This window comes from Mya arenaria, chromosome 6, assembly GCF_026914265.1.
Source record: "Mya arenaria isolate MELC-2E11 chromosome 6, ASM2691426v1".
NCBI lineage: Eukaryota > Metazoa > Mollusca > Bivalvia > Myida > Myidae > Mya > Mya arenaria.
This window is the reverse complement of record NC_069127.1, coordinates 64,507,100-64,527,559: the sequence shown is the minus strand read 5'-3', so window position 1 is coordinate 64,527,559 and position 20,460 is coordinate 64,507,100. Positions and strand designations below refer to the sequence as shown.

Genomic DNA, 20,460 nt, shown 5'->3' with positions numbered 1-20,460 from the left:
TCTAAAGCTCGAAAAGTCTGAGCAGATATTTCGTCTATTAACTTCTCTGAAGACACTTTCATAACAAGCAAAGGTGTTTGTTTTAAACAATAATGCATTTTTGAACATATCAGACAGGCTTCTTGATGATATTACGGGTGGCTCTGTGTTCGTGCATTTTCAAACATGATTGATAACATTATTTCTAAAATTTATTTGCATGCACCTAGTTATCTGTTGTTTTGTTTTGTTTATGTACTTAAAGCATCCAATTAAGAGAATATAGAATCATTCATCTTATTCACTTGTGGGGGAACTCTGGTTAAAATCGGTTTTCACCTGATAGAAGGAGAAAACTGTTCAAGAAACTTGTTTTAGAACCTTTTGTTGATTTCCAATGACAATTTTCCAGACTTTGTTTTGTTATTCCAGACAAAAATAAATGTATCGAGCACAAGCACAAGGACATGATTTATAAATTGATGTCGCGTTTTTCCCCCGTGCTGTTTAAATACAACACCAAATCTACAATTTTAGAAACATGTCTGGGAATCAGCATCGAATTATAAAAAAAATCGTCCTACAATGGATAATGCAAACGTAATTACCAGAAGAACATAATTGGAGAAATTTAAAAGCAAAACTATAAATATAACGGATGATTCCAATGTAAAAAAGACATTTTTATTTATTCCTACTCATAAATATAACGGCTTTAGATTGACACAATTTATCTTTTGTGCAGTAGTCAAACTTGTCCAGTATTTTTAAGTGTTCATTGTTAAATAATATGATTATTATGACAATTAGCTGTCATATGTTAAGCAGTAGTTCCGCATTCGATAAAATGTTTGATTTACGGAATAACTGGATCCTATGATTATCTAGAATACAAAAAGGTCAATTGTGAAACTTCTCCATCTCATATTCTTCCTTATTTCTCAATATCACTTTATCAAATTGAAGTTAAGGATTTGTACTGTTTTACTTAAGTTGGACTGTTTTCGGACATACTAGACTTATCGTGTGTAAGTGCAACAATGTCATTTCTAATCACGTAGGTCTAGTGATTTTTTACAGTAATCATATGGACTTGTGTGTCATGAGGTTTAAAGATTTAACCGAATCAACGAATCATTCACAATAGTTTTACTTCATAATCATGATGTCTGAATTTTTTAACCCACCTGCTAAAATCTAAGGGATGTGGAAAGTTACAAAGGGCTCATTCGCTTGCTCGCGCCGCCCTTCTTAAATATTTAGATTCTACCTAATATTTTCAAATTATATATTTGCCAATTAATTGCTACACGGTCATAATACTAATTATTGTTATTATATGTATCGATTACATAGCGGAAAAGCAATCGGAATACCATCTATATATACTAACAGTATAAAGGTAAAAAACAAATGGGAAGGGCACGTGTTCAAATTGTATAAAGGAGCCTTACATACACTACACATCATTTAAAAGACACACAAACAGTTAGGTAAAATCTAAGAAATATAACAGACAAGTAGAGTCAGCCATTACATCAGCATTGTAGAACATTACTTCGCGAACTCACAGTCACAAGAAAAGTTGTATTAGTCAGGGGCAATAACAATTCTTATATGTAGTTAATATCAACTAATGTGTACTAAATAATTTCAACTTGCTCGGCAAAATAAAAAAGCCATGCATTTCAATTGGCAATTTTAAATGAAGTAAAGTATCAAACTCCTTGTAATGGAAAAAACAAGAGCACATAATAATTAAGGTTAAAAAAGGAATACTATTAAAGATAAAAGGCGTTTTAATAATATGTCACAGAACTACTTTGATCAACATATTCTAATGAAGTTTATTGTATGTAGTTCCACACTTACACAAGATAACTTGTATTTAAAGAAGTACATGCTTCCCTTTTACATTTCATCAATTTGATTTGTTGAGTATATTGTCCCAAATAACATTTTGCCACACACCATCGACTGACTTTGGTGTACGTCACAAGGATACATCATTACATAAATGTTTTCCCGTGTCTCATTCATGATGATAACGCTTTTACGTGCCTTATTTCGTGTTTTAAATCTGATTTATACATGCTTTCAAATATCTTTCAGAACCTCAAAAGAACCCTTAATTCAATGAAAGTTATTTCGATTCTGGTTACAATGCGCAGCATTTACATTAATTTAACTGAATGCAATGCTTATACCTCTTCTGGAAGAACACGAACTCAGATGTCTAGTTTTGTAAATGTCTAGAGGAGACTGGTTCATCCCACAACGTATAAAACATTGTGCAGTCAAAGACACTTTTCAATAAGTTATTCGTTCGTACGTTTCTCTAAAACAGGCGTTTGTTCTAAAACGATATGAATATGTCATTTGAAGACACCATGGAGAGTCCTTACTTAATTGATGACACATAAGCAAAAAATCTGCATTATGACTGCAGGAAGCTGAATATATACTCAGATAACAACTATACTTATTCACTTAAGGCATCAGGTGATAGAAAGCTTCATGTAGACTATATTACAGCATGTACTTCTTTAAACAAACTGAAAAAAACGCGCATAGCAATGGGTAAAACACGGTTTCATCTCACAAAATTTTGACGTGTGCTGCGTGCATTCTGGAAGTTTTCACAATAAAGGCCATTTAGAATGCACTATCTTGAGATGCTTTATTTGATACGACGCTCATTTGTTTTACATCTAGGAGAAGTTCTTCATGCACAACCATATTGAGGTTTAGATCTATGAGAAGTAAACGAATTTACGTGTCACCCAATCACAAATAACTCGAATGTCAAATGCAATATGGATTAAACATTTAAATTTGTATTACTTACTTATAAACTTATATAACTTGTTTGCTAAGTATATGGCATAACCGATTTCAAAGAATATTCTATAAATGCTTCTGGTTGACTAAACAGTTATTTTAAAACTTTTGTTATGTTCTGATGACGGCGTTATCAAACACTTTATTAACGTATTTGTTCGAAGTAATACTTTGTATTTTAACGCAATTTAATACATGTTCGACTCGATATTTGAATAAACAGATTATTTTGTCATTTGTGCATCTAAAAAAATGAGATTAAGTTTGTTTTGTTTGTTGCTTTGTCCAAGGATATCTTTCATGTGTTATTCTGTCCTGCTATGCAATGATATTGTGTAAGGCCTAATCCAAAGTTCTAATAACCTTTTGGCTTTGTCCGTTCATTTCTTGGTTTCGTATTTTGCCAATTTACATGTCAGCATACTCGTAATTATATAAAAAAACATCTAGTACATACACATTGGTATATATTATGAAAACAATCTCTTCTATCTATAGGCCTTTTTCCTGGGTGGGAGATGTTTCCGAACACTAACCTTATTTTGGAAAATGTAAGGTGTTGAAACACAGTCATTTTATGCAAGTTCTTCTTTAAAACATTTGATTTGCATATGGGAAAATATCTACACATTTTAGCATAAGCAGCCTTATTTGAATGCAGAGTAGATTCTTGACTGTCAAGGGTTTTTGCATTTGGCAGATTTTGACCACTAAAATAGGCAATAATGTGCTTATAGAAATATGCATTACAATGCATGTTTAGTACATTACCGATTTAATAAATTTCTTTACCTTTCACAAAAGAAACAATGTGCCAATTAGCTGTGGCGTCGTATCATCACAACGAGAATATATAGATCCGATAGAACAAGAACTCTTGTCTAACTAAGAGATATTGAAACGAGTTCACCAAACCACAATAATAACCATACTGCACTTGTTTTCATTTGGGAGAATTGAATGCAAAACACGTATATTAGTCTAATGTCGAAGAATAATGAGTTCATAAAACGTGCTACTACAACGCCTCTAATAATTGCACTGCTTTAGATTAACGAAACTGAACTTTTGTTGCAATGGTCAATTATTTTGTGTCAAGTCTGTCGTATCAACCCTTTTCTGGGCCCAGTGTGAATCAAGATCACAAGGGTTTAAATAATATCTATAAATATATCTTAATAACATTATCCATACAGATTCCGCCCGACAATATACGGGTTTATCTGAGGGATCATATTCAGCGTACGGTTTGCAAATAAAATATGTGGTTGAAACGGGTCTCAGTAACACTTTACATTGATTTCATCAACATACAACCTCGTCAGCAACTGCATATTTGCTGTCAATTATACATCAAAATACCTCATTCAAAGATACGTTTGATAAACATTATCGGAGCAATTAATTATATAGGACCGTTGGTATCGTATCAAGAATTATGTTATTCAGCAACTGCCAGAAACATAACTGGGAATCATCGATGACGTTAATGTGGTAACTAAATAACGCTAATTGAATCAACTTCCTCTTGGTTTAGAGCTTTCTGCTTTAACGCATATACTTACAGCATCACAAACTTAACACAAACTACAAATTCGATGGATTCAAACGTACAAGATGATGTTATAAAATATCATGGTTTAGTACAAACACATAACAGGAATCTGTATTTCGCCTTTTCAGTCGAGTTTATTTTGTATAATTGAACAGCTTATTTTGTCAACGGAAGTATATGTATCAATTAGTCTTGATATGTTATGTACCTTAATAGTTAGTCACTAGGTCATAAACTGAGATGAAAAGTGGTCTTCCATTGGTACTGAAAATATGAAAATTCATATATTGAAGAGTTGTCAATTCTGTCGAGATAGTATGCATACTCCAAAACAAAACATCTTATCTTACCGACAGAACCTCTCGGCGATGACATCCAGAGACTGAAATGCGGAAGCTGGTCATTGATATGTCTAGCCTGACAGTTAAGTACGTGTTAATTTTGTTCTTGATAAACATCATGTCAAGTTAATACAACAAATTGTGATCGGAGAATGGCAATAATGAGGAGGGGTAGAACACTTGCAACGTCGTATTTTACTGATACGTTATTTTGTCCTTACTTTACCTTTCCAGCTTTAATTTTTACCAATTGAATAAAGACATATACAAATGATATAATAAACAACTATGTATTCTTGTGCGTATTCAAGAACAAAATAAACACATAAAAGTACATCCGGCTACAATCAACTATAGCATTTATTTATTGATATAAATTCTATGTATCTATTACATTGGCGTTATAATACTTATAATAAGCGTTGCTCGTTTTGAACACCATTCCCGGTCGAGTCTAAAGCTTTGATAAAAATGTTATATTCGTATATATTTATCAAGTTTACCCTGTGCCATAAAACCGGGAATATGTTCAAACTTTTGACTACTGAGCTTGTTTTTGATGTTTTTCACATAAGTATTGCATAATGAATTTTCTTTCGGAAATGCAAGAACGACAGAAATTCTTTTAGTTTGATAACACCAAGACTTGCCAAAGATCTGAAACAGTGAATTACTGACAGAAACATGAGAGCAAAACATATTGATGTTATTGGAGGAATACAGGAATAAGAAAAACCACTCAGTTTCTTAATGCCGGATGATGAAAGGTACAGCTGCTAAACAGATAATAGGACTGATATCAAAATAAATTACAGTTGACCAAATAATCACATCCGAAATTCATACAACTACTTAAATATCAAACATTGAGCATTATTTGCAGAAAAAATACTCTGGTAACTAAATGTACATGGTGTCAGAAAGGATATAAGGCGAGATTGAGCACGGCAGATTTGGCTTCTAACCAGTCATTTCGAAAGTTGACATATAACTCTTATACGTAACAATTTAATTACATTTGTACTTGTCTTTGAAAATGTTTGAGAGCACTGTATTTGACTTTTACACACTTTGAAATATGTAATGATAGATAAAACAAAATCCTATTTTGTTTCCTCCAGTGTTTATTTGAATATTTCGTCGGGGAAAGTCGTACAGGATGTAGGCGTCATATTCCTCGAGGGACGTTACATCAATCGTTAAATGTCGTTCAAGAACTGTACTACTTTAACTAAATGGTTATCAATCTCACAGACGAAACGTTACCTCTTCTAAAATAGATTATATATTTTATTATCCAGACATAAGTATCAAATCACCACTTACACTATCCATCATCCCCTTTAGTGACGAGAAAATTGCAACGTCGATAGAGATGTATTTTAATATACACCATATAAAAATCACATTTAACGCATACAAGTTATTTGGATGATGAATTAAAATTGATTAAAGATAATATTGTAGAAAAGAAGAGCAGCAAAGCATTTCAAATGCAAGAAGAGATCAACATTAAAACGTGTTACAGAGTTTAGTGCAATTCTAATTTATCAAACTCTTTACAGGTACTGTTTCATCTTCTGGGATTGTCCCTGCAGTTTTCATTATATCATTTATTTTTTATATAAAAATCCTTTTTTAAAAACGCTTACTTTGTAGAACATTTAAGTAGCATAATACACAAGCTACATAATATCTATTAAGGATAGTCACGCATAAACGCAGTAATATTAAGACACTGGTGCCCTCACTTCGCCATTGTCACAAATGCATTCGGTGGCAAATATTGCGCTCGATCACATCATGTAAAGTTTGAAAGGGTCTAACGAAATACATCGATTAGATGTAATATGGCTTTCACAGAACCAGTAAATTCTAAAGGATGTAATCACAATTAATCCAATCACCAATATAGAAGTGTAAAGCACAAATACAAGCCAAAACTTACGATGGTCTTCCTCTGAAGAAATGGGAGCACATTTCAGGTATGCAAGAACATTTCTCGACATACTGTCTTGTCTCGTATAATTTACTATCAAATGATGGTTGTCATTGAACTGTAGATAACTGTGTAAGTGGACTGCGCTTGATGCCTGATGTGTCACTTGTTAATCGTCTGCTCGGATTTGGCCTAAGTCACTTGTACCAATATGTAATCTCATATTAAGAGTTTGGCTTCTGTGATTGCCTTGAAGTTCCATTCATTATTGTTCATTGGCCTTTGTGCCAATAAACAAAGTCATAGTAACTTTATGGCTAAGGGTATTTTGGAAATATGATCACACACCTATCGAGACAGAACATATGTTTACGGATGTCAATTATTGACCATATCTTGCCGGAACGACCATTAATAATTACCACAACAGATGTTTGAATCTATTGGTATGTGCTTTAATTATATAGGAAATTACAAAACTAGATTTGTAAAAACTGAAAAGGTGTACTTTATATATATAGGATCTATCAAATTTTAGTAAAATACATTTGATATTTCGCCATGCGAATGCAAAAAAAATATAACCGGGTATTATCAATAACATCGTTTCATAACATTAAGTCAAACAAAGAAATATTCTGTTAACGGAATAAGAACGCTACGTTTATTACCTTATTTCACGTAATTTCATGTGTGTTATTTCAATAGAAAACAAAAGTCGAAAAACAATTCTTGTGCATTGATTTTTACTTATTTAACAATGCGAATTATGAATTAAACTATTCTGAAAATGTCAAACTTGTTCCATGCACTGTGTTGACAAGAAAATTACCATTTAATTTCAGCAAGCTTTCCATCAACAGTTATTTTCGTCAGGGACTGGCTATTTGCTATCTTAAATCAAGCGAACTATCAATGTATCGTATGATTGTTTGGAAAGCAAATTAAATTTGCTCGTCAATATATCAACGGATTAACGATATCAATCAAGTTGCGAAACTCAATCAGAGTGAGAAAATATTATGACTGTTGAATTATTTCTAACGGCGTTGGGATAGGGTAATCTGTTGTTTTGCTCTGTCTCGGAATGTTCATGAATTTTCAAATTCACTCTTGACAACCAGTGATTTGTACCGCTTTAGTTGATCTTTTCTGTTGTAAGAAATGTCAGACAATCATTCTTACCACACTGCAATTTACTATCCGGTCTCGCATCTTTTGTAAATTTGACACATATATTTGCGTATCAATCAATTTGAAGAATTAACCATGTTTAAGAAATATTCAAAATTGCAGCATTATTATAAGATAAGATAAGAATATAAGGTGAATGTCATTTTGAGTCCCGATGAAATAAATTATGGTTAATAGAGCTTCTATTTCATTAATCTTGTTTTTTAAGTTATTAAACGTTTATATTGTAATTTTATTGTTGATTTTATAGAGGACAAAACAACTATGTATAAAACCTGTAAAACCTTCTCAAATGTTCAATATCGGTGCTAGATCCTGAAAATCATTTCATTTAAAAACAACGATATTTTGATCGGCGAAAGGAACCGTTATTGCAACTCTTTTAGTACTTGTATCGGAAAACATTAATGTCGTTCTTTTTCTAATTCCGTATTACACTTTAATGGTAAACCGTTTCTAAGTTTTAAATTTCGATGGCTTTTATTTCACAAAAAATAATACTTGAAAGATGCCGACCGATGTTTTACCCCAAAATAGCGAAACTATCGTTGAACCGCATACAACAAGTACCAAATAGAATATAAAGGCAAATGAGTAGAGAAAACATACAAATAGTTTACGGCAGCTTTCTCCGAAAGAGAAGCTAGCATGCTACTCTGCATGTACATATCTTAGACGCCGAGACATCTAGGGAAATTGAATATTATAGGTAAATAGATTCAGCGAATTAGTATGGCTTTTAAGAAGGAAAGATCGTCTGTCGCCATGCCTCCTACCAGTCCCTGGAGATAGAGATAGGCTAATGTTCATTTCTTTCTATATGTTTTAATTAACGATTATGCACTAAACACATGCCGAACATTTGGCAATATTAAAAAGACATGCATTTTAATGTCAACTTTAAACGAGTGATATAAAATGAAATTCTAAGATAAGTTGGATTTCAAAAAGCGCATAGTTATACTATTACACATGACCATGTTCTCAAAACGTTTGTTAAAGACGTGGGCTTCTTAGAATATATCAAAGCACGTCTTTTTCATTACATTTGAAGGGAGAGAAGACTGTGTCAGTGCCACATTAAACTTTCGATTTCTTTAACTTGAGACCTGATGTGAATAGTAAGATAGCATAGTGGCTGAGCGTTTGCCTCAGGTTTCAGTAAACAATTGACATTCTTTGATGAAAGCTAGCCAGATTATCTGGTTTTATAAACATCTATCGCAGACTGTTTAATCCCACAGAGCAGCAAAAGTTATTCTTTTGTATTTTGTCTCCTCTTGTGAAAGTGTTTTTTGCTGACACCTCGCCCAGACAGTCCCCATTTATAATATGATAGATAACCTTATAAGCAAAATATATGCATTGTGACTGTAATCAGAAAAGCCGTATGTTCCGTGTATATTGAACATTTCCAAATACGTATAAGCCAATTTGAAAATAGTTATGTTGTGAACTTCGACGATATATATCATGCAATGCAGATTTATTTTATAAGTGCAATCATCTATGCCTAATTATTTTGAAGGTTGATAGCAGTTTGGAGAGGAAATGTTATGCTTCAGTTAATATAAAGATGCTCTTACTTCAACGCTGTAATTTAAGTTATAGAGTTAAACGTAATGACTTAATGTTTGCGAATACAGCCGCTATACAAGAATGTTTTAGAACCAATTATAGTTCCAATTTAAATGAAATAAAAGGTTTTAAACGTTTATCATATTCAACAAAGTAATAAAATAAATACCATTTATGTTTTTATGCAATACTTTAAATGTGCGTTTTAAGATATTTTATATCTAATAGTTTTGATATTCAATTGATAATTATCAAACACATGTGTGATCTGTGTTTGCATTTGTTTGCCAAGTTTTGTCGTTTGTGCTACTAAAGAAATAATTGAACTGATTTTTTTTTTTCATCTTCATTTAACCAGGGACGGTCTTGTTATTTTAATGCGTGTCAATTGGTTGCTTACACTACACTAGCGTCCCTTAACTCTTTGGTGTAGTATTACGTTTGTCTGTTTTTGTTTCTTGTGTCGCTAATTTGCTAATTTGTCGTAAAAATAGTAAAAATACATTTTATTTAAGAAGTATTTGTCTTCCAAAAATGCTTTTAGTTAAAAAAATAAAATACCTGCCCGTTGGTTTGAAATGAATAAAAAAGAAACTTTAGTGTAAATATATCCAAATGTAAATAATCGAAACCCAGTCCTTTAAGGCCACTTACTCTTTGTGTAGCATTGGTTTGTATAAATTTGGAATGTCTAGACATATCAATATTAAAGGCCTTATTTGAATACAGAGAAGTTCTTGAAACCTGTCATGTAGATTTGATACAAGCCGTTTTCGATTCAGAAAAAGGCGATAGAAATTACACTATAGCTATGTAGCGCACAATTTGATTATATGTCCTACATTTTTAAAGGTGCACTTTTCGATTAAATATAACAAAATAGTGTACTGGTAAGTACTTTGAAAGTTTCAAAATGATATAACATTTACAAACATGCCAGCAAACAGACACCAGGTGAACATTCAATACCTCTCTAGTCTCAACCACCTTTCTAACCTACTGGATAAGCATTTGTTAAAATTATTTGCAATAATGTATCCATTTACGTGCATAGTTTTTTTAGAATTTCTAGAATTATTAAGTGTATTTTCATTTCGATTTTTTTTTCTTTGGCGTAAATGTTTTTTTAAAGAAAACGACAGTTATTCACAAAATAAGAATTTTGAAAACGTGTTTATTTTTTGGTTATATATATATAGACGAACTACAAAAAACACATGCTACTATCGATTTACACTATCTCTGATATATAAGATAAACAAGAATATGTCTTTTTTCTTTGGCGTACACTTTTATTTAAGGACACTAACATTGTCTGATCACTGAATTAAAAATAAATTAAAATACAATTTAAAATGACCAGAAAGAGTTTACAAACACAATAAGTATTGATTGACACATATTATGAATGTATGTTATGATTTATAATAAAACCAGAATTGTGTTTCATATCAGCACAAACAATTATCAGAAGCAACGCGACACTAGCGACTAACATAACGCGGCCTGCCACTAAAACCTCCCATTTAGTGCTCGACTGACCAATCAGCGTCAAGATTATGTGGGGCTTATCAGATGCCCGTTACTATCCTCCATAACCTTTGATAATCTGCACTGATCAACAGTAGTGTAAAACGCTGTTTTCTTTATATTTAATACACAAACGTTTCGACAAATAAGTACAACCCAAATAATGACATTTTCCCTGAATATTGCTCAAATTATGCATTTTGAGTATTTGTTTTATACCAAATTTACTTTTTAGTAGAATAATTACATCCTCCAAATGTATTAAAATAGGATTATTACATAACAACAATTTAGTGTATAACATTGAAAGTATTTTGCGATTTATTTATAATGAAAGTTATCTTTTTTTGTGTGTAAAATGTTTAATCCAAAGCATAAACATTTAGATTTAAGTTTGTTTTGACATAATATGACCAAGCCTGCCGTTTATGTTTACTACTGTCAGTTTGTTGGCCATTTTGTCTGTGGCACAACATGGCTGATTTAATAACAAGATCAAGTTCATCTATCTGCATACCAGCTGAATACATACGTTAGTCAGTAATATCATTACCATCGACAACTTGACTGCATGGTTTGCCATAGAGTTTTTTTACACTTGCAGGTCTAAGCAAAGAAATGATCAGTTTTCTTTCTCTGTCTTAAATCCTCTGCAGAAGGTTCTAAATCATGGTCAAAACTTTTACACTAAACAGTGTCTGTATTACATATATCATCATCTGATTCATCATTGACAGAATTACTTTCATAACTAGAATCATTTTCTGAATCAGACTTACTAAATTCTATCTCACTTGCACCAGAACTCTCTGGACACAACACTTCATGAAAATAAAGTCTATCAACTTCTAATAACTCTTCGTGAAATTAATGGTTTTGGCTTAATTCGTAGGGGATGGTGATTGCTTGACTCAACCGGGACCTTTTCATAAAATTTTCAAGTGTTTTTCAAATTTTCCGCCATGATATCTGTTGCTATTATTAAACCGTCTGTTGTTACGGAAAAATACTTCCGGGTCAAACTGTCAAAAGGTTATTTAAAATAAACATCAAATGGCAATTGAAATACAGGATGACAACATAGATAAATGCAAACATTACCTATTTGTTTCCGTGTAATTAATCCGAAAGGCATTCTAATGCCGTGTGGATAAACCGGAAAACCCGTCATATCTTCGGTACGGATTTCGACATGTTTTCATCAAAATGAAAGGAGAGCGACACCTTCAGATCAAGGCGATTAATCATGATTAAAGGTCAGGCAGCATGAATATTATCGACAATAGTCAACTGATAGCAGAGTGATGTGCCTTTAAAGAGTGTATACACTTCGATTTTGTAAATACTTTGAAAAATAATGCCAAAATAGTTAATTGACAACACGATAATTGCTCAGAAAACGTGTTGTTTTTTTAATCTCGCTTTATCTCGGTAACGTGATTAACTCAACAGGACTCATTTTCGCTGACGACGTATGTTTAGGGTAAAAATAAATATTTGATATGCGAAAGTCGCAAAAGGTATATACAATTAATAAAAAAATCGTTTTGTAAATGAAGCAAATCTTATATGCTGTTTGTTCCAACATTTTTCGCACTTCATTTAATAAGAAATAAAACATTGGGGTAAATATATGAATAGTAATGTTCCATTTGTGTCAATTTGGATTGTCCATATATTGTCCCTGCATATTCCACTCCAGTAGTGTTCGTTGGCTTCACATCTTTTGTATGGCTGTTTACCCTTTTGCGCCGTATATTTGCGTAAGTAGACAAGATCTTGGTAAGTTTATTGATAAGGGTCCTTTTAAAGTACATGGAATTTACCAGATTTATCAAACTGAAAACCTCCAAAGATGGCAATTGATAAACATCTGTCGTCGATCGACCATATTAGAATATCAAAACATATGTTACAATAAATTGACGTGTGTACGTGTAATTTTTAGAATAGATTGAAGAAACTATGTATAATGCCATGTACATTTGAAGTCTCAAAATATACGAAAGTTAAATGGATCATTTTTGTAACCATCAGAAAAGAAAGAAAATGACCCTTTTTATTGTATATGCATTGTCACAAGTGTGTAGTGTCACCGTATTAGGCTACAAATCTGTAATAACACATATTGTTACACCTTTGAAAATCTTGGACACAATGCGCAGATTTGATAGCTAAAAGTTGACTTTATTTTAAGTTCAATACTTCCTTCCCAAAAACTTTGTTCTCGTTTGTGTCGCTTCGAGAGATCTCAAAAATCATCAGTGGCGCATTTGTAATTGTGACGTTCGAAGCATTATTCGTATTTGATGACGATGTATTGTATGCTAACATAAATTGCATTATTAGTAAGCATTGCGATAAAGAATAATTGTCAAATCCTTTCTTTTGGGAATGGCGATGTCATTTATTGAATTTATTCATATATTTCTTACTTAATGCATTACTATTAGTCTCCATTCAAAAAATATCAAAGAAACCTATCTGAATTACGTTTAAGGACCGGCAGCGATGCAAAAGTTGGTGGGAAAGGTTAAAAACTAAGACGTTTAAGTGAAACATTTATTCTTGGCGACATGTTTGGGGTTAGTTAGGAGTTAAAAACAATTTAATATTTTAATTATAAACATTTTGGATAAAAAAGCTTTAAAATTATTACGGAAAGGTCTGTAGACATTAGTATTCGTTTCTATGTCAAAATGTCACAGACTACCTATTCAACAATGTCTTGAGAGATCTTGATGATTTCTTGTCAAATAAGAAAGCTATTCAGAAAAATAATGCATTTTCGTGAATGAAATTCATGTCCGGGTTACAAAAATGCATATATCTTTTTTAATATAGCTGCAATCATCACAAAGTCACAACACATTGTTGTCTGGGCAGTTCCGATAAATTGACTCACAAACATATTCTTTTTGCATTATGACATTTCCAAAAAACGTAAATGGTTTTTGATTGGAAAACTGATAAAATATTCATTCGTAAAAAATGTTCAACTCCTAATTACAGCTTTTCATGTTGCATCGGATATATTAGTCATGCTTGTTGAATATTGAACCTCAAAACTAAACAGAAGTTGATTTTTTTGAACATTTAAAATATTTGTCCCTCAGTTGCATCGCTGCCAAACTCTTAAACACGAATAAGCTGATCATCTACTACCAGTGTTAATACAGAGGTTGTGAAACACAAAAAGTACTTTTACTTGTACGCGTACCTATACATATTGGTAAAAAGTGGCAGTTGATTTTAAAATTTCCACTCGAAATTTCTCTATCAACTAGTTTCAAGTTTTTTTTTTCTGAATGGCAAACAAAACAGTTTCCTTGGATATGGTACATGCCATTTCAAACGTGAACAAATTATGCATTCTGGTAGTGTTTCCCAAAATATATATTAGCAATAACATCGCAGAGTACTTATATCACGACTTTAAAAAAATATAGGCAAAACCGATGGCATTTTTTTCTGTCGAGGAGTAACACTTAATATGCCCTTTAGCGAATGATCTAAGCAGATATGACTGTCATTTATGTCTCCGGTAATAACCAGCTTTGTTATGCAATGTTGATGTTTGTAGATTGAAAATCTCAGACAGGTTTCATGTCCAAATTGTTGAACACGTTATACTGATGTTTTAGGCATTTCGAAACATATTAATATCGGCATGTCGATGATTTATTTTAATGTCCCTACTTCCTGTGGAAGCTGGCGATGTATGCACTTTGTATATTATTGATATGTCATGACGAGCATGTATTCAAGGCACGCGGAAACAAGCAATTTGGGTAAACACGAGGACACACCTGCACATATTGTTTAATGAACAATGGTGGTAGAGAACACTTGGTCATGTCAGCTTCCAAATGCATATCCTCTGTGGTTTCGGATAATCAGAAAATTTAATTCTAAACAGAAGGAAATAAACATATGCTGCGATTACTTACTTGACAGAATGAACATATAACACATTTAAGGCCTCATTTTGGTCATAACATTGGGTTTGCATGTTCAAAAATAAAAATGTAGTACATTTATTTAGGCTTAGGTGTACAGTTTATGTAAAGAAACGGATATTCAGAGTTAAACGGATTGAAGTAATGAAAGATAACTTTTATCCATCAGGTGTTCTGTTGTTAGGTTAACCTCCGTTTAGGGTTTTAAGTGTCATTCGGGGTCATTGCATATGATCCAGCTATGCTACTTCGGGAAAGTGACAGTAATTTAATTTCAATATATAAGTCAACATTCTCAATCAAACAGAGCCAACAATTGTCATACTGTGTTATGCACTGACCACTCCAGAATGATTCTTCGTCCAATGTATTTCAAAATTACATATACACTCATGTATTCAATGACGTTTTGCGTATGAATTATACTTCTCGACACCAATAAAAGAATGTAATGATATGAATATACCATCTACTATTTGCTTCCCCCACTAAAATCAAGTACACACACTAGGATATTTGGATCATATTTTTACTGCTCGTTAGTACGAAAATGTAACGCGTCTTTGTAACGCCCAGGCATTTTGTTGCTGAATAGACATTAAAGTAAACATTAAATGTGAAAAAAATACAACTTTAATTAAATGATATTCTTGATCACAAACGAGACATTAATCTACTTGAAAGAGATTGTAAACAGTTATGAGCCAGACAAAAGTATCAATCAACTTACACATTTCAGCTTTGCCTTCAGTGAGGAGAACATGGCGCAATCAATACAGATATGACTTAACTGACATTTATGTCTCTGAGCTTACGACGACAAGTATGTATTCGAATATAAATTGAAATAAAACAAATAATGTGATGGACTAAGAGAGCACCAATTCACTTTAGAAGCAGACAAAGATAATCATAAAAACGCTATACAGAGCTTCATGCGATTCTAAATAAGGAAATTTTATTATTGGAAAACTTTTCGTTTGAAATGTACTACTAGTATATGCATTAGAAAACATAAATATTTTAAAGACTGTATAAGATAAAAAAAATACTCATACAACAAATACTCTTATAACGATAAAGTAAAATAGCAATCTTGTATCGAAATAATTCCAGGGACAGTCTAAACAGTTAAAGCTTTAAGTGTTAAACCTCCTTAGAGGCACTAGGTAATATACCGGACGCCCCTGAAAGGGAGACCAGCACAAAAATACGTATACATCAAAACACACTTACCAATATGGCATTGACATGGTATCAATACACGACGGGATTACCGCCTTGGAGCGTTGGAAAACGAGTTGACTAGACCACGAGTTTGTTAGGGCTCAAACATGTTTATATGCACATAACGTATGTATATTCATGTCTTATGTTTCTTATTTCGAGACTAAGATATTCACATTCAGTCACAGTGAGCCCGGGACAATCAGCTAACAAATTATAGCCTTTACATTTCAATACATTTCGTACCTTTTTCTGAAGTTTTAAAATACATAGTTATGCGTGCCATTTTGTGTACATACTCAAATAATTAATATAATGTTTCCTGACTTGAAATTTTAACCGAGTACCAGAATTGTTAACGATAATTGTTTTCCAGAACTGTAGGCATCGTCTAGTTTTGTGTCTTACAAATTAATGAGAATGTATTGCGTTATATATAAAGCTACCTGAATATTTTTGTGTACACGTATTTTCTACTGTTCATCATATTTAGAAGCGGTGATCTTAGTGTTAAGAAACATCTTTGGACGCTACGTTACTGTAAATGCAAGAATATCTTCACTATTTGCTATGGTTTTTAATGAACTTAAGGCTACTTCGCGCAAAGTACCATATCAAGAGACAGAAATGTGACAGATGATCATTGATTTGTCATGCTGTAGTTAAGTTTGTGATAAACTCCAAGCAATTATGACATATGTCGGATCGGAGAAGGCCATAGATAAATAAGTTAACGATATTTTGTTCGTCGTAACAGTACAGAACCATTAAACTTTAAAGGCTTTTATGATGTCCACATTTTATATCCGTTTTATCGTAATCTACAAACATTTTTATTGCGTTTCAATGTTTATGATTTTTAAGCAATCTATATTTATTTAAAAGGTGATATAGCAGTTCTAGCCAAGTTGCGACTACTCAAACATCAAGTTATGAGGATGCTATGTTTGCTGCTCAGCAGCTCAATGATGACACGGGGAAGATCTATATTTAAACTGAAAAAGGGCTAGTATCATTCATTGCAACGAAAACAGAATGCATCCATATCACTCGATAGACTAATAGGCAGTTAAATCCACATATCGCTTTAGCGTCCAAATAGTGAAAGTTACTCATCACAAACATCCTGGAGTCACACTCTCTAGTACCGGCTGATTGAATGAACATACCAGCTTGTCAAAAAGAAGGCAAGGCTGCGTATTTGCTTTATGCGATCGTTCTCTTACGTCCTCGACCTGTTGGAATACTCAGATAAAGACATTCTACGAAAGCAGACGAAAATGATCTAAAGAAAGTTCAGCAAGAGGCATTGCGAATTATCTCCGGATCCAACGACATGTTGCCATTTTTGTGATGGCACTAGGTTTTCATTTCCGATCTGTCTGCTGAAACATGAGGTGAATCTCTTATAAAAGAACGCAGAGCTATTCTACAAAATGATTATATTATTATTTTCATTCCAGCCTATCACACTGCACTTACGTCAACCTGAATTGGTAATCCAAACTCTTGCCAAATTTTGTTAACCGTCCTGTAAAACCAAGTTGTTGCCTGATATCTTCTTGCCACCTAAATTATCTTTTTTGGATTGTACTACTGGAAACAGTTCGTTGTTTTCCTTCCTTGTACTCAAGTTTACTAATTACACGGACTATGTTTTTATCATTTTGACTATAAGCGTCAACATGATTGTGTATCAGTCATGCATGTGGATGCCTTACAGTAATCATTATGACTATTTGTTGGCATATAATGATTTCTTTCAGTGCAATATCAAGTGATTTAGCTTTTATTTGATTAAAGCAAGTAGTGCATATGCCGATAACCTAGTGGTTTAGCGTTTACTACGGTTGCGAAAGATCACGGTTTCAGAACCCGGTCGCGTCAATACTGATGTGAAAAACTACAGACACAAGCTAAGTAGCAAAATGTTTAAACATAAACCCGGTTTAATGACACTGGGTAAACGCAAACCGAAAGACGTTAGAAAATCTGGGGCTCAGTACTAAGTTTAACCAAGGAAATGTATCCCATATATCCGCGTTTTGCACCAAACATGTTAAAAATACAGCAGTTTATTTGCAAGGAGCTAGGGTATCGTATCCGGACTTTCTGGTGTCTCTCTCTGTTTTGTCATCTGTTTTCAAATCTCATGATTAGACTGGAAAAGGCAATTCATATTTAATCATGTCACAAAATGCATCTCATCACCAATCCCAAGATACATTAGTTCATATAAAACATTGCGTGTCATTTCCATTACATTTCTCTTTCCTGTCTTTTATGTGCTTAAATAAATGTTCTTTTGTTTTTACAAACGTCTTCATGATGTTATATAAGCTATTTGTAATCAGGTTGCAAATACAAACAAATACACCAAGTGTACATTATACTTCCTTTGATGTAAACCAAGTATATGGCAATTAAATCTCAGGATCACTTGAATCTGAAAGAGGTATATTTCTTAGATTTATATATATATCATGATTTCGAATATTTATTTTCGAAATACATATGTTCTAAAGTCATTTAATGACATCTTACCCATTTTCACTTCGATATCATGACAGATGACGTATAAGTAAAGCATATTAGGTATTATGCATGCAGAAAATATGAAGCATAGGCTGATAGCAGCTATTATAGGTTTAACTTTAGGCATTAGGTGATAAACCCCTTTCTGCATAAATATAAGATAGAATAAGGGAAAATATAATATATATTTGGCATAACGTTACATGAAAGTATTATTAGCTGGGATATATTACATCTTCAAACGGAAACTGGATTCGGCCATACAAATACCTATGATTGCGAATACCATGGCGTTAACGCTAAACGAAAGAGTTTTATAATTAGAATTAATTAGATATGACTATTATTTAACATGCAATGTTCTACCAACGAGAAAATACCAAATATGTTCAAAAGAACTAAATGCTTTAATTTAGGGATGCAGAAATATATAACTGGTTAAATTGGGTCATATGTTAGATTGTTATAAGCTTTCAAGCTGATAACAAAATCTTTCGGCAGTAATGATAAAATTGTTCACACACCTTCAACCGTTTAAAGGCTGTCCCCAATAGGTATTTATGACCGTTTCATATTCATGTTTAGATGTTTTCATTTGCCCCTTTGGCTCCATATATTTTTGTGTACCATAATAGCTCTATGGCGAAGAATCTTGTTACAATATATTGAATTATATACACGCATATCAAACAGAACAATTAGTGACTATATGTCGTCGGAATGACCAATTTTATTAATAACAACACATGTGTTTCAGTGTAAAACCATGATACAGGATACGATTTTAGACTCGATTTAAGGAAATAATAAAGATTTATGTGTATCGGATCACTCAATTTATAATAAAGCGAGACTAAATGTTGCGTTTATTTTAATCAGTTAATTAATAGTCAGGAAGTGGCTGTCATAAATGTAAAAAACGTTTGATTTACGGAATAATTAGGTCATATGCTTATCTGGAAAACAAATTAATTTTGCCAGTTGTTTTCAATGGAATTGCGAACCTTAATCAAGATGAGAAATCTAGCGCAAAGGAATAACACCAACAACATTTGCTGCTGATAAGTGTGTTTTGCTGTTTCATTATTTCTAACGAAGGTTGGAAAATTGCAATTGTTGCTCTGCTCTGTGTCTGCGTTTCTCTGACTTTTCAATACCACTTCGTCATCTTTCGACTGAGTTTACCATTTTAGTTGATATTTCCAGTTTTAGATTGTTCAGACAAATAGTCTGTCCATGCTGTTATTTTCTGTCTTAAAGGCATTGTTATAGTGACATTATATGGACAAATATGGATTGGCTGCGTGAACAAATCCTTCTCTATTGCATTAATATGACAAGACAATTTTAGTTGGATGACAAACGATATGAGCAGAATGTTCCTTTACCTAATATGTGTATGTGAATAAATTGATCAATAGTTTTATTGAAGTTTTATAGTTCGTACATCAATCGATTTACACTCAGTCGCAAAACAAAGTGTTTTCTTACGTCCTTGTTAATTTTATGAATAATTCAACGAAAATAAAATAATGTTTGTGATAAAACCTTAGAGCATCTTCTGCTCAATTTTATGTGCATGTTTTCATTATGTTAACGCTAGTAGGTAGGGATTAAAAGGGAAAAGTTTTTAACTGCTTCAATAATCCAAAGATTGTGTTACTCATTATAAAATTTTGTGAAGTAGAATTTTGTTTTATAATTGTATGACCACAACGACTGCGATGTAAGTGATGTTGTGCTCGCGCTCGGACCGAAAGGAACGTCGAACGAAGTCATTAC

The 20,460-nt window shown here is 32.7% G+C and overlaps 1 protein-coding gene across 4 annotated transcripts in view; it reads right to left on the bottom strand.

Annotated features, from left to right (window-relative positions):
- The window catches only part of LOC128238732 (blood vessel epicardial substance-like), a 168,095-nt gene that overhangs the window by 118,148 nt on the left and 29,487 nt on the right, over positions 1–20,460 (bottom strand). The window lies entirely within an intron of this gene.